Here is an 11,986-nt window from a genome sequence, read left to right on the forward strand (position 1 = left end):
AGCACTAGGCACATACATGGTACACAAACACACATACATGTAAAATAAATGTATCTGAAAAGAAAAAGCAAGAACTAAAATAAACTAAAAGTAACCATGGCCTATAAGTGTGCACTTAACCGAAGAAACAAATCATCTAATTAAAAAACAATAAACAAGTGTTCCGGGCTGGAGAGATGGCTCAGCTGTTAAAGGCCAGGCTCACAACCAAAAATAAACAAGTGTTCCTCTGGGTTCAAGGAGCAGGGTACAGGCAACACTGTATCCTCAAATGCATCAATAAAAAAAGGAAAGGAAGGAAGGAAGGAAGAAAGAGAGGAAGAAAGGAAAGAAAGAAAAAAGGAAAGAAGGAAAAGAAAGAAAAAGGAAGGAAGGAAGGAAGGAAGGAAAGAAGGAAGGAAGATAGATGCCGGTGAAAGAGCAGGGTAAAGCAAGGGTGAATCAGTAAATCACAGGGCAGAAAATCGAGGTTGATACTGCCTGGGTGGTAAAAGCATGGGGTCTCATGATAAAGCACAGGGTCTTGCAGTAAAGCATTTTGTCATAAAGTGAGTAAAGGCATGGGGTCCTTTGCATCACTTCTGCATCCCTTATCTCATCCATATGTGTGTAACAATTACAAAACTGAAGGAGAGACAGCGGCTCCCACGCTGACCCAGTGGTTTCTTAGCCCCTCTAATTCACTCCGTTCCAGATAGGCCAATGGAGGACAGAACCCCCCAGTGGACTCAGGTGTCCCTGCCAACGACTCTCAGGCCCCCATGCCCTCAGGATGTTGAGGTGGTCCTGGCCCTTGGGGCCTCCTGCCACTGTGATTTATGTCCCTGTGAGCTTCAGCAGCTGTGAGCTCAGGTCCCACAGGGCAGCCGGCCTGGGGGGAGCAGTTTTTGCTTCTCAGCGTATCTAATCCAGACCAGACTTACAGACCCCATGGGTCTGGGGTCAGGCTCCCAGGGGGCCAGGGTCAGAGGATAGGCCAGCAGGGCCTGGAAACTAGGAGTCACAAGCTAGAAGCAAGAGCCCTGGTCTGATTGTGGTTGCTTACCACTTCTGTGTGATCCAGAGTGGGTGTCTGCCCTCTCTGATCCTAACTATGCCTCACTAGCCCAGCCTGCACACAGTGAAATAGAAGGGCTTTATCAACTGGGATAGATCTACCTTAGAGTGGTAAAATATTCGTTTTTCTCTTATGTCAAGGTTAAATAGTTCATATAGCCCATGCTGGCTCAGAACTGACTACGCCTCTGAGTTTGAGCTGGCAATACAGGGTTCCTTTTGCTTCTACTTCCCAAATGTTCACATAGTGCTGGGAATCGAACCCCGGGCTTCACGCATGCCTTCTACCAACTAAACTACATCCCCTAAGAGTTCCCTTTGTTTTGAACAGTCGCATTACCTGTCTTATTTGTTGTTTTGTTTTTGTTTGGTTGGTTGGTTTTTCTCTTTCATTGTACTGTACTGTACTTTAGGGACGACTGTCTCTGCCCTCAGTCTATGCACTCACCATTAAACAATACATACTGTAGGTTTAACAAGCTTGCATGGCATATATTGTTACCTCATTTTATAGATGAGGAACTGAGACACCAGGAGGTTGAAACGTTTGCCTAAGTGAGCCTGAGCCAGGTGTTCTGGCGGCATAGACCTGTCAGCTCTCACCTCCCACCGGCCTTAGCATCTCTAGATACAAGGCTCACTAGACCAAGGCCCTGCTTTGAATGCCTTACACAGAGAGCTTCACTTGCCCTTGAAACATTCACGGGTAGGTATTGTTGCCAGCCACGCCCAGGATTATTCAGCTAGACGATTCCAAAGGCAACGTTCAAACCTAAGGAGTCTGACTCCTGCAGCCTGGGTCACTGTAGGAAGTAGGGATGATGAGACTAGAGCAGATGTGTCACCTGACCTTGGTTGTCATAGCTTATAGGGAAAAGATACACTTAGCGAAGAATAAAACTCTGGGGCTAGGAGTGTTACCAGTGGCAGAGTGCTTGCCTGCATCACAGAGCCCTAGTTCAAATTCCCAGCATCCCCACCACACACAAAATGAGGCATGTGGGACCTTGTGCCCAGGAGACCAGAGTCATCATCTGGCACGGCACTACCAAGGCAAGAGAATGCACCACAGGGCTCCTGGCATCCCCTAAACAGAATCTGGGTCTTGGGATTTGTGTCCTTTCACCCCTACTTTTCACTGTGGAGGGCAAGAAAACCAGGTACCCTGCTAGACAGGAGGTGGTAATCACCAACACACACACCCTGCCTGACTCTAAATGTCAGACTAATAACTCACTGGCTCTCTCCCAGGCACTGCCGTGGGTCTCCAAGGCCAAGCCACCAAGTAACAGAAGCAGACTATGGTCAGGTCCTCTGAACCCAGGGCCTAGGCCTTTCACCTCCTGACTCTACCATCTTCATGTTAAGTGCAGAGGCCATACCTGACAGCCACCATTGCTGAAACCTCCAGAACTTTCCTCCCAACTGGCTTGGCCGATACCTGTGGGTGACACAGAGTCACCTCATGCTATCGGTATAGACGTGCAGCCAGGCAGACTTTACCCAAACCAAAAGGCTTAGGGACAATCCTGAGGTCCCACAGGCAGGAGTGCCTAGTAAGACCCTCAAAGGGAGCTCCATGCTTATCTCTGCTAGAAACCAAGACCGGAAGATGTTGACGGGCTTGTAGCCAATAGCAGTAGGCCCGGGCTTTGGCGAAGGGGAGAAGGGATAAGAAAACCTCTTATCACCCAAGCCCAGAGCCCCAGGGTCTCCCTAGCCCAACCCAGAAGAGAAAGGATGCAGGAAGGATGTGGAGAGGGAGGCAGGAATCAGGCCAGGAGCACCCTCAAGTCCCCTCCTGCCCCTCCTCCCTCACTCGCACTTGAGGAGTCCTCTCTTCTCTTTCTCTCTTCCCTCCTCCTATCTCCTTCCCAGCCCTCTCGCCCCTTCTCCCTCCCTTTCGCCCTCCCCCCTTCTGCACCCCTCCAATTTCCTCTCCTACTTTCCCTCTCTCCTTACTCCTCCCCTCCCCGCACACCCCCCTCCGCCCCGCCCCGCTTTTCTCTCTCTCTGCCCAGGCCCACTACTCCCCTAGCCCCTGCTCCCAGAAAGCCCTTGGAAAGGCAGCTTTCTTTGAGACAGGAAGGTGTCCTCAAGTCTCAGGAAGGAAAAACAGTCAAGCTGAACCCAAGACCGTCTCCAAGGGGCTGGGGCTGGCTCCGGGCCAGGGCTGACATCACCTGGGAACCACTGCCTCTGCAGCTGCAGCCCGCCTCCTGGGGGGATGCTTCTGCTATTTAAAAAATAATAATAATACTAAAAAAACTTTTCCAGTCTGGTGTTTTTAAATGTGCTTTATATAGTGGGCCCTGGGGTGTGGGCGATTCAATCCCCTCCCGTTTGTCCTCACAGTTCTGGTTTCTCACACGGCACCGGGCAGCCTTCCGAACACACAGCTATTTCCCGGGAATCCAGTGGGATCACCCTCCAAGCCCTCCAAGCCCTATCTGTCCCTGGTTAGCTTTTGTCTATCTCGATTCGCTCGACAGAAACCTCAAAAAAAAAAAAATTACTAATGTTCACCCATGTACAAACTCAAAAATCCCTAATGAGATAGAGTGAAAGTTAGTGCTCCCGAGTCACTCATCCCCACCTCTAGTGGAGTCCCCGTTTCTTTTCATCAGTAAAATCATCTGTAGTGCTTGCTGTGTGCCTGCCCTCTGCCCAAAAGTATCATAAAACTTTATGAGCAAGGGTTTCCAGTGGCCATGACCTTGTAAACATTGCGGAAGATACAGCCGCGCCCACAGTCTCCCCTTCCTATTGAGGGGAAGGAGTTGAGGTGTGGTCTCTGTATCTGACGGCAATCCTCCCTCCTGAGCCTAAGTGCTTGTACTAATGGCTTCCCTGGCTCCCCCTCCTTTTATAAAGCCACAGATAGAGTGTTGCGGCTTGCTCTGCTCTGATTTGGCTCTGTTTACTTAGAAATATCTTGGAGCCGGGCTGTAGTTGTACACACCTCTAATCTCAGCCCTCGGGAGGCAGATGCAGGAGAATCTCTGAGTTTGAGGCCACATTGGTCTACAGAATGAGTTCCAGGACAGCCAGAACTACACAGAGAAACCCTATATTGGAGAGGAGGAAATACCCACATGTATGTATGCATATGCGTGTGCATGTGCGTGTATATGTGTGTGTATGTATGTAGATGGTATATTGATGCATGGAGGTATCCATGGTTAGTATGTTCACAGACAAGATGAAGGGCGTGAGAAGATAATGAGGTAGAATGTGATCAGAGTATGTATGTGTGTGGAATTGTAAAAGAATAAGTAAATTTCTTTAGAAAAGAGAACCCACCAGACTCATAAAAATAACAGACTTAGCTGGGGAAGTGGTGGTGCACACCCTTAAATGCCAGCACTGGGGAGGCAGAAGCAGGCTGTTCTCTGTGAGTTGAAGGCCACTTTTGTGTACAGAGTAAGTTCCAGGACAACCAGAGCTGTTACACAGAGAAACCCTGTCTCTAAAAATAAACATACAAACAGACAGACAGACAGATCTTTAGGGCGTGGTTATGCCAGATATTCTAATTGAGGTACAAGGTTCTCTTGAGCCAGGAGTTCAGGAACAGTCTGGGAAACAAAATGAGACCTTGTCTTTTATTATAGTTATATATTATATATTATAGTTATGTATGTATATATGTGTGTGTGTGAGCGTGTGCACGTGCTGGAGAGATAACATATGCAGGCAAACACAGCAGTGTTATTATTTGTTTTATTTTGTGTGAATGAGTGTTTTGCCCTTATGTGTATCTGTGGGACACATAGGTGCCTTTTACCCACAGAGGTCAGAAGAGAGCACTGGAAACCCTGGGACTGGAGTTATGGATGGCTGTGAGCTGCCATGTGGATGCAGGGAACCTGGTCCTCTGTGAGAACAGCAGATTCTCTGAACTGCTCCTAACCGTACCTCCAGCCCATTGTTTCTTATTTTAAAAGAAAGGGTGTGAGAGAGAATGAAAGAACAAAAGAACAAACAAAAGAAAAGAAAGGAAGAAGAGAAAGGAGATTGCTAGCTTTTGGCGCTTGGAGTAAGTGGCTGAGTGCACATAAATCCCTCTGTCCGGTTTCCAGCAGGTGCACAGGCACACAGGAGAAAGTGATGCCCGTGCTTCCTCCCATAAAGTTGCAGCAGACTAGGACTTTAAGATCTGGGAGCACTCTCCCCAACTCCTGGCTATGCATCTGGAAGTCATTCTAGATTTTGTTTGTTAAGTACTACTCACCTTATTTTTTGAAGCAGGATCTCTCACTGGCCTGGAACAGACCAGCTACATGAAGCTTGTCTAGCCACCAAACCCCAGGAATCTTGTAGACTGCCTCCTCGGCTCTAGGATTCTAAGCATGTGACCACACCACACTTTTTTATGTGGATGTGAAGGTTCAAACTCAGATATCTCATGCTTTTAACACTTTACTGACTGAGCCATATCCCCAGCCTTGAACTGACTCGTTTCTTTGATGAATGTAGTGAAAATATCACTTGCAGAAAAGTAGGGAATCAGAGGGTCTGAGAGAGGGAGATGCTTGTGAAGAAGCAAACCACAGCCTGGTGTGGTCCCAGCAGGGAAAGCACAAGAGGGGCTGAGGTAGGATAAGAATAGAGAATTAAGCTAGCTTGGCATGAGCATGGTCAGGGAAGGCTTTGCATGGGAGTGATGCTGGGGGAACCAGGGAGGGTGGGAAAGGGAATCCAAACAAAACAGAATCTACCATGAGGAGGAAGATGGCTGCAGACAACAGGGATTCCTGTGAGAGCTGCCAAGGGTGGGAATCTTGAGGGGAGGGAAGGGACTGGAGAGCTGGACAGGAATAGGCTGAGACATAGGACACTTAGGCTTCACCAAAGCAATAGCCAGTCATAGTGACAGATGGGAAACCAAAACAAAAATCTGGTGACTAAAGTAGAGGCTGCCTCAGCAGGAAGCAGGGAGGCTAGGTGGAGGCCATTTTTATCAACCTTGCAAAAGCTGGTGACCTAGGCCGGAAGTGAGAGCTCAGCCAGTAACTCACCTGCCTTGCATACATGAGAACCTGAGCTTGGTTCCTCCAGAAGCCCTGTAAAGGAAACTGAGCACCATGGCATGCACTTATAATCCCACCTTTGGGCAAGTAGAGACCTGCAGATCCCTAACACTCATGGGCCAGGTAGCCAAGTCTTCACAGTGAATCCCAGACCAATGCACTCTCAGCTGCCTGTGCTCTCTCATCACAAATCTTTTTAAAACACTTTTAAAAACTAGAATATAATTCCATCTTTTCCCCCTTCCCTTTACATCCTGATCCAAAGGCAGCAGGTAGGGCTTTAGAAACTTCAAAGCCCACTCCTAGAGACAGATCTCAACAAAGCCACACCTCCTCCACAAGGCCACACCTCCTCCACAAGGCCACACCTCCTAATTCTTTCGAAGCAGTTCCTGATAACTAAGATTCAAATTTATGAGCCTATGGGGGCCATTTTCATTTAAACCAGCATATTATGTGAAGGTATAAGGAGGAACCCCAATCTCTTTCCTCCCTCCAGCCCTTCCCAAACACCCCCACCTTGCTCACTCTCAAATTCAAGGCCTCTAGTCCTTCAGTTGTTGCATACATGCATACAAACATACATACATACATACACACACACATACATATTTTCCCTAAATATATGCATTCAATCTGTTTAGCCCATATAATATCAGTTGTCAGATTTCACGGCTGACTGCTTGATATTGGATACTCAATCTGGGACTCTTTCCTGGGGAAGATTATTTTTCTTGTTCTCAGCAATCCTTGAATTTAGTACTTTGTGGTTGAGGCCCCGGGAGACAGGGAATTATGCAGCCCAGGTTGACCTTGAATTCACTATGTATTTAAAATGACCTTGAACTAATCTTATAATATCAAACCTGGTTTACACTGTGTGGTAGGTTGAATCCAGACAGCCATGCATGCCGGGCAAGGACTTTACCAACAAAGTTACAACCTCAATCCCCATAAACTTCTTTATATTTCATCAAATATACCTCTACCTACTTTTCTTTTTCTTTTTTGGGGTAGGAGGGGAATGGGAGGGGTTCAAGAAGAAACAGATACAGCTGTAAAAAAAAATGTTAAATCTAAGAAAATTCCTGCCACAATACATCCAGGAGGTCCGGGACACTATGAAAAGACCAAAGCTAAGAATAACGGGAATAGAGGAAGGAGAAGAAACCCAGGTCAAAGGCTCAGAGAATATTTTCAACAAAGTCATGGAAGAAAATTTTCCTAACCTAAAGAAGAAGGTGCCTATAAAGGTACAAAAAGCATACAGAACACACACACACACACACACACACACACACACACACACACACACACAAACTGCACCAGAAAAGAAAGTTCCGGGGGTTGGGGATTTAGCTCAGTGGTAGAGCGCTTGCCTAGCAAGTGCGAGGCCCTGGGTTCGGTCCCCAGCTCCAGAAAAAAAAAAAGAAAAAAAAGAAAAAAGAAAAAGAAAAGAAAAGAAAGTCCCCTTAGTATTGGATGAAAAGAAATACACAAAATACACAACATACCCAAACTTACGGGGCACAATGAAGCTGCTTCTAAGAGGCAAGTTCATAGCATTAAGTTCCTACATTTGATGGGGGGGGAGGAGACAGAGAGATATCTCATACTGATAACTAAAATCACAACGGAAAGCTCTAGAACAAAAAGAAAAAAAGAAGAAGAAGAAGAAGAAGCACACCCAAAAGGAGTAGATGGCAAGAAATAATCAAACTCGTTTGAATAAAACAAAACAAACAAAATTACAAAGAATCGATGAAACAAAGAGTTGTTCTTTGAGAAAACCAGTAAGATTGACAAACACTTACACAAATTAACTAAAGGCCGAGAGAAAATGTCCAAATTAACAAAATTAGAAATGAACAGAACATTGTCTAACAACAGACCCTGGAATAAATCCTGAGAGTCATAAGAACATATTTTTAAAGACTGTACTCCTTCAAATGGGAAAATCTAAAAGAAATGGATAATTTTCTCAATACGTACCACTTGCCAAAGTTAAATCAAGATTAGATATAGAATTTAAACAGACCTATAGCCTATAACCCCTAGTGAAATAGAAGCATTAAAGTCATTAAATGACTACCAACCAAACCTAGGGCCAGACGATTTTAGAACAGAATTCTACCAGACTCTCAAAGAAGAATTAACTCCATTACTCCTCAAATTATTTCATAAAACAGAATTAGAGAGAACATTGCCAAATTCATTTTATGAGGCCACAATTATCGCAATGCCCAAACAACATACAAATTCAACAAAGAAAGAATTATAGATCAATTTCTTTTATGGACATAGATACAAAAATTCTCAAGAAAATACTTGCAAACTGAACTCAAGAACACATAAGAAAAATCATCCACCATGATCTAGCAGGCTTCATTCCAGAGTTGCAAGGATAGTTTAACATACATAAATCAATAAATATAATCTACCACATAAACTAAAAGACAAAAACCACAAGATCATCTGATTTGAAGCAGATAAGGCCTTTGACAAAATCCAACATCCATTCATGATAAAACCTGGAGATATTAGGGATACCAGGGACAAACCTCAACATAGTAAAGGCAGTTAACATCAGGCCCATAGCTAACATCTACTTAAATGGAAAGAAACTCAAAGCAATTCCACTAAATTCAGCAACAAGACAAGGTTGTTCGCTCTCTCAGTAACTATTCCATATAGCACTTGAAGACTTAGCTAGACCTATAAGACAACTCAAAGAGATCAAGTGAATACAAATTGGAAAGGAAGACATCAAAGTATCTTTATTTGCAGATGATATGATAGAATACATAAGTAACCCTAAAAATCTCCTACAGCTGATAAACACTTTCAGCAAAGTAGTGATATAAAACTAACTCACAAAAATCAGTAACCCTCCTATATACAAATGACAATTGGACTCAGAAAGAAATGAGGGAAAAACAACTTTCACGATAGCTTCAAGTGATATAAGATATCTTAGAGTAACTCTAACCAAGCAAGCCAGGCCTTATATTATTAAAACTTCAAGCCTCTGAAGAAAGAAATTGAAGAAGAGATCAGAAGATGGAAATCTCATGTTCATGGATTGGTAGGATTAATATAATAAAAATGGCCATCTTACCAAAAGCAGTCTCCAAATTCAATTGATACCCCATCAAAATTCTAATACAATTCTTCACAGATCTTGAAAGAACAATGTTCAGCTTCATATGAAAACACACACATACACCGCGCGCGCGCGCGCACACACACACACACACACACACACACGTGTGCGCACGCTAAAACAATACTGAACAAAAAAAGAACAGTAGGAGATACCACTATGCCCTATCCCCAATCTTAAACTATACTACAAAGCAATGGTAATAAAAACAGCATGGTATCAGCACAAAAACAGACACACATTAATCAGTGGAGTCTAACTGAAGACCTAGAAATTATTCCATACCTCTATAGACACCTGGTTTTTTATTAAGAAGCCAGAAATACACGCTGGGAAAAAAAAAAGACAGCATCTTCAACAAATGGTGCTGGTTTAACTGGATGGCTGCATGAAGAAGAATCCAAGTAGATCCATACTTAGGTCCCTGCACAAAACTCAACTCCAAATGGATCAGAGACCTCAGCATAAAACCAGATACACTGAATCTGATAGAAGAGAAAATAGATAACACCCTTGAACTCACTGGCACATGAGAAGACTTTCTGAACAGAGTATCAGGAGTGGAAGCACTAAGAACAACAATCAATAAATGGGACCTCATGAAACTGACCCTAGGCTTCTGCATGGCCAAGGACACCATCACTTGGATAAAGTGGCAACCCTCAGAATGGGAAGTTATTTCACCAACTATACATCCAATAGAAGGCTAATATCCAAAACAGATAAGGAGGCGGATAGTGGTGATGCACACCTTCAAGCCCTGCACTCAGGGGCAGAGGTAGGAGGATCTCTGAGTTTGAGGCCAGCCTGTTATATTGAGTGAGTTCCAGGACAGCCAGGGCTACTCAGAGAAACCCTGCCACAACAGCACAACACAACACAACACAACACAACACAAAACAACCAACCAACCAACAAACAATAAAAAAGAACTCAAGAGAATAAACCAATTAAACAGAGAACTCTCAAAAGAGGAAACTCAAATGGGTGAGAAACGCTTAAAGAAATGCTCAACAGCCTTAGCCATCAGGGAAATGCAAGTCAAAACGACTTTGAGATTTCATCTTACCCCTGTCAGACCAGCAAAACAAATGACCACTCCTGCTGGCGAGGGTATGGAGTAAGAGAATCACGTCCATTGCTGGTGGGAGTGCAAACTTGGTATAACCACTCTGGAAAACAGTGTGGCCGTTCCTTAGGAGGATGGGAATCCATCTACCTCAAGAGCCAGCTGTACCACTCTTGGGCATCCACTCAAAGAATAGAATGCTTCATCCCACCACAGAGACCTTGCTCGACCATGCTCATTGCTGCTCTATTCATAATAGTTAGAAATTAAAAACGACCTAGGTGTCCCTCAACAGACAAATGGATAAAGAAAGTGTTCATTTATACAATGGAGGACGACCCAACCATTTAAAAGAATGACATCATAGCCAGGCAGTGATGGCTCAACTTTAATCCCAGCACTTGGGAGGCAGAGCCAGGTGGATCTCTGAGTTCAAGGCCAGCCTGGTCTACAGAGTGGGTTCTGGGACAGCCAGGGCTACACAGAGAAACCCTGTCTCAGAGGGGGAAAAAAATCATGGAATTTGAAGGTAAATGGATGGAACTAGAATATGGCTGGAACTGGGTGAGAATTACTCCAGACCTAGAAAGATAAATATGGCACACGCTCACTTATATGTGGGTATTAGTGGAGTCTGTGATAAGCAAGCTATACTATATGAGCCACAGCCGTAGGTATAGAGTAAGGAACTAGGGAGTGCAGATAGAACTTTGCTTTAATGTAGTAACAAAATATTACTCCTAACGACGTTGTCCTAGATCAGTGCCCTGATCAATCAGTATCAGAGAAGCTTCCTCCTGCAGCAGATGGGAACAAAGAGGCCCACAGCCCAAAATTATACAGAGACCTTGGAACAGTGAGCTCTAAAGGGAATGTCTCCCTCAAATCCCTCCTCTTAGGGCTGAGGGAACCCTGCAGAAGATGCAGGCTGAGTATATAAGCCAGAAGGGATGGAGGACACCAAGAAAACAAGGCCCTCTGAATCAACAGAGCAAAGGTCGGGTGAAGCCGCAGAGACTGGGGCAGCAGACACAGGGCCTGCATGGGTCTCCATATACATTATGGCTTCCTGTCTAGTGTTTTCATGGGATTTCTGAGTGTGTAAACAAGTGGGTCTCTGATTCTTATGCCTTCTCTTGGGCTCTTTTCCTGTTTGTTTTTCTTCCCCAACTCTGAAGTGACAGGTTTTTGTTGTTGTTGTTGTTTTATCCTTTTACATTTTATTTTGTTTTGTTTTATTATCATCCCTTAGAAGCCTGCTTGTTTTCTAATGAGAGACAGAAAGGGATCAGGATGGGAGGGGAAGTAGGGAGGAACTGGGAGGAGTACGGGGAGGGGAAACCATAATCAGGATATATCATGTGTGAAAAAAATCTATTTTCAATAAAAGGCAAAAAAACATAAATTTATTATTTCAAAAGGACACCCTGGATTCCCCCATAAATGGAAAGCCAGCCTCTCGTGCCATAAATAGAAAGTTATCTTAAAAATAAGCATAGTGAAAACAAAACAATGTCACTAAACTCCAGCCGGATCTGGTGGCCGGCACAGGGCTCTGGGGGCCTTTTCTCTATTGAAACAGGAAGTGTTCAGAGAGCGTGGAAAGCACGCCAGCAGTCAGGGAGACAGTCTCCGTAGTAACAAACTGAAGGGAACTGCAGAGGG

Source organism: Rattus rattus, chromosome 5, assembly GCF_011064425.1.
Source record: "Rattus rattus isolate New Zealand chromosome 5, Rrattus_CSIRO_v1, whole genome shotgun sequence".
Lineage (NCBI taxonomy): Eukaryota > Metazoa > Chordata > Mammalia > Rodentia > Muridae > Rattus > Rattus rattus.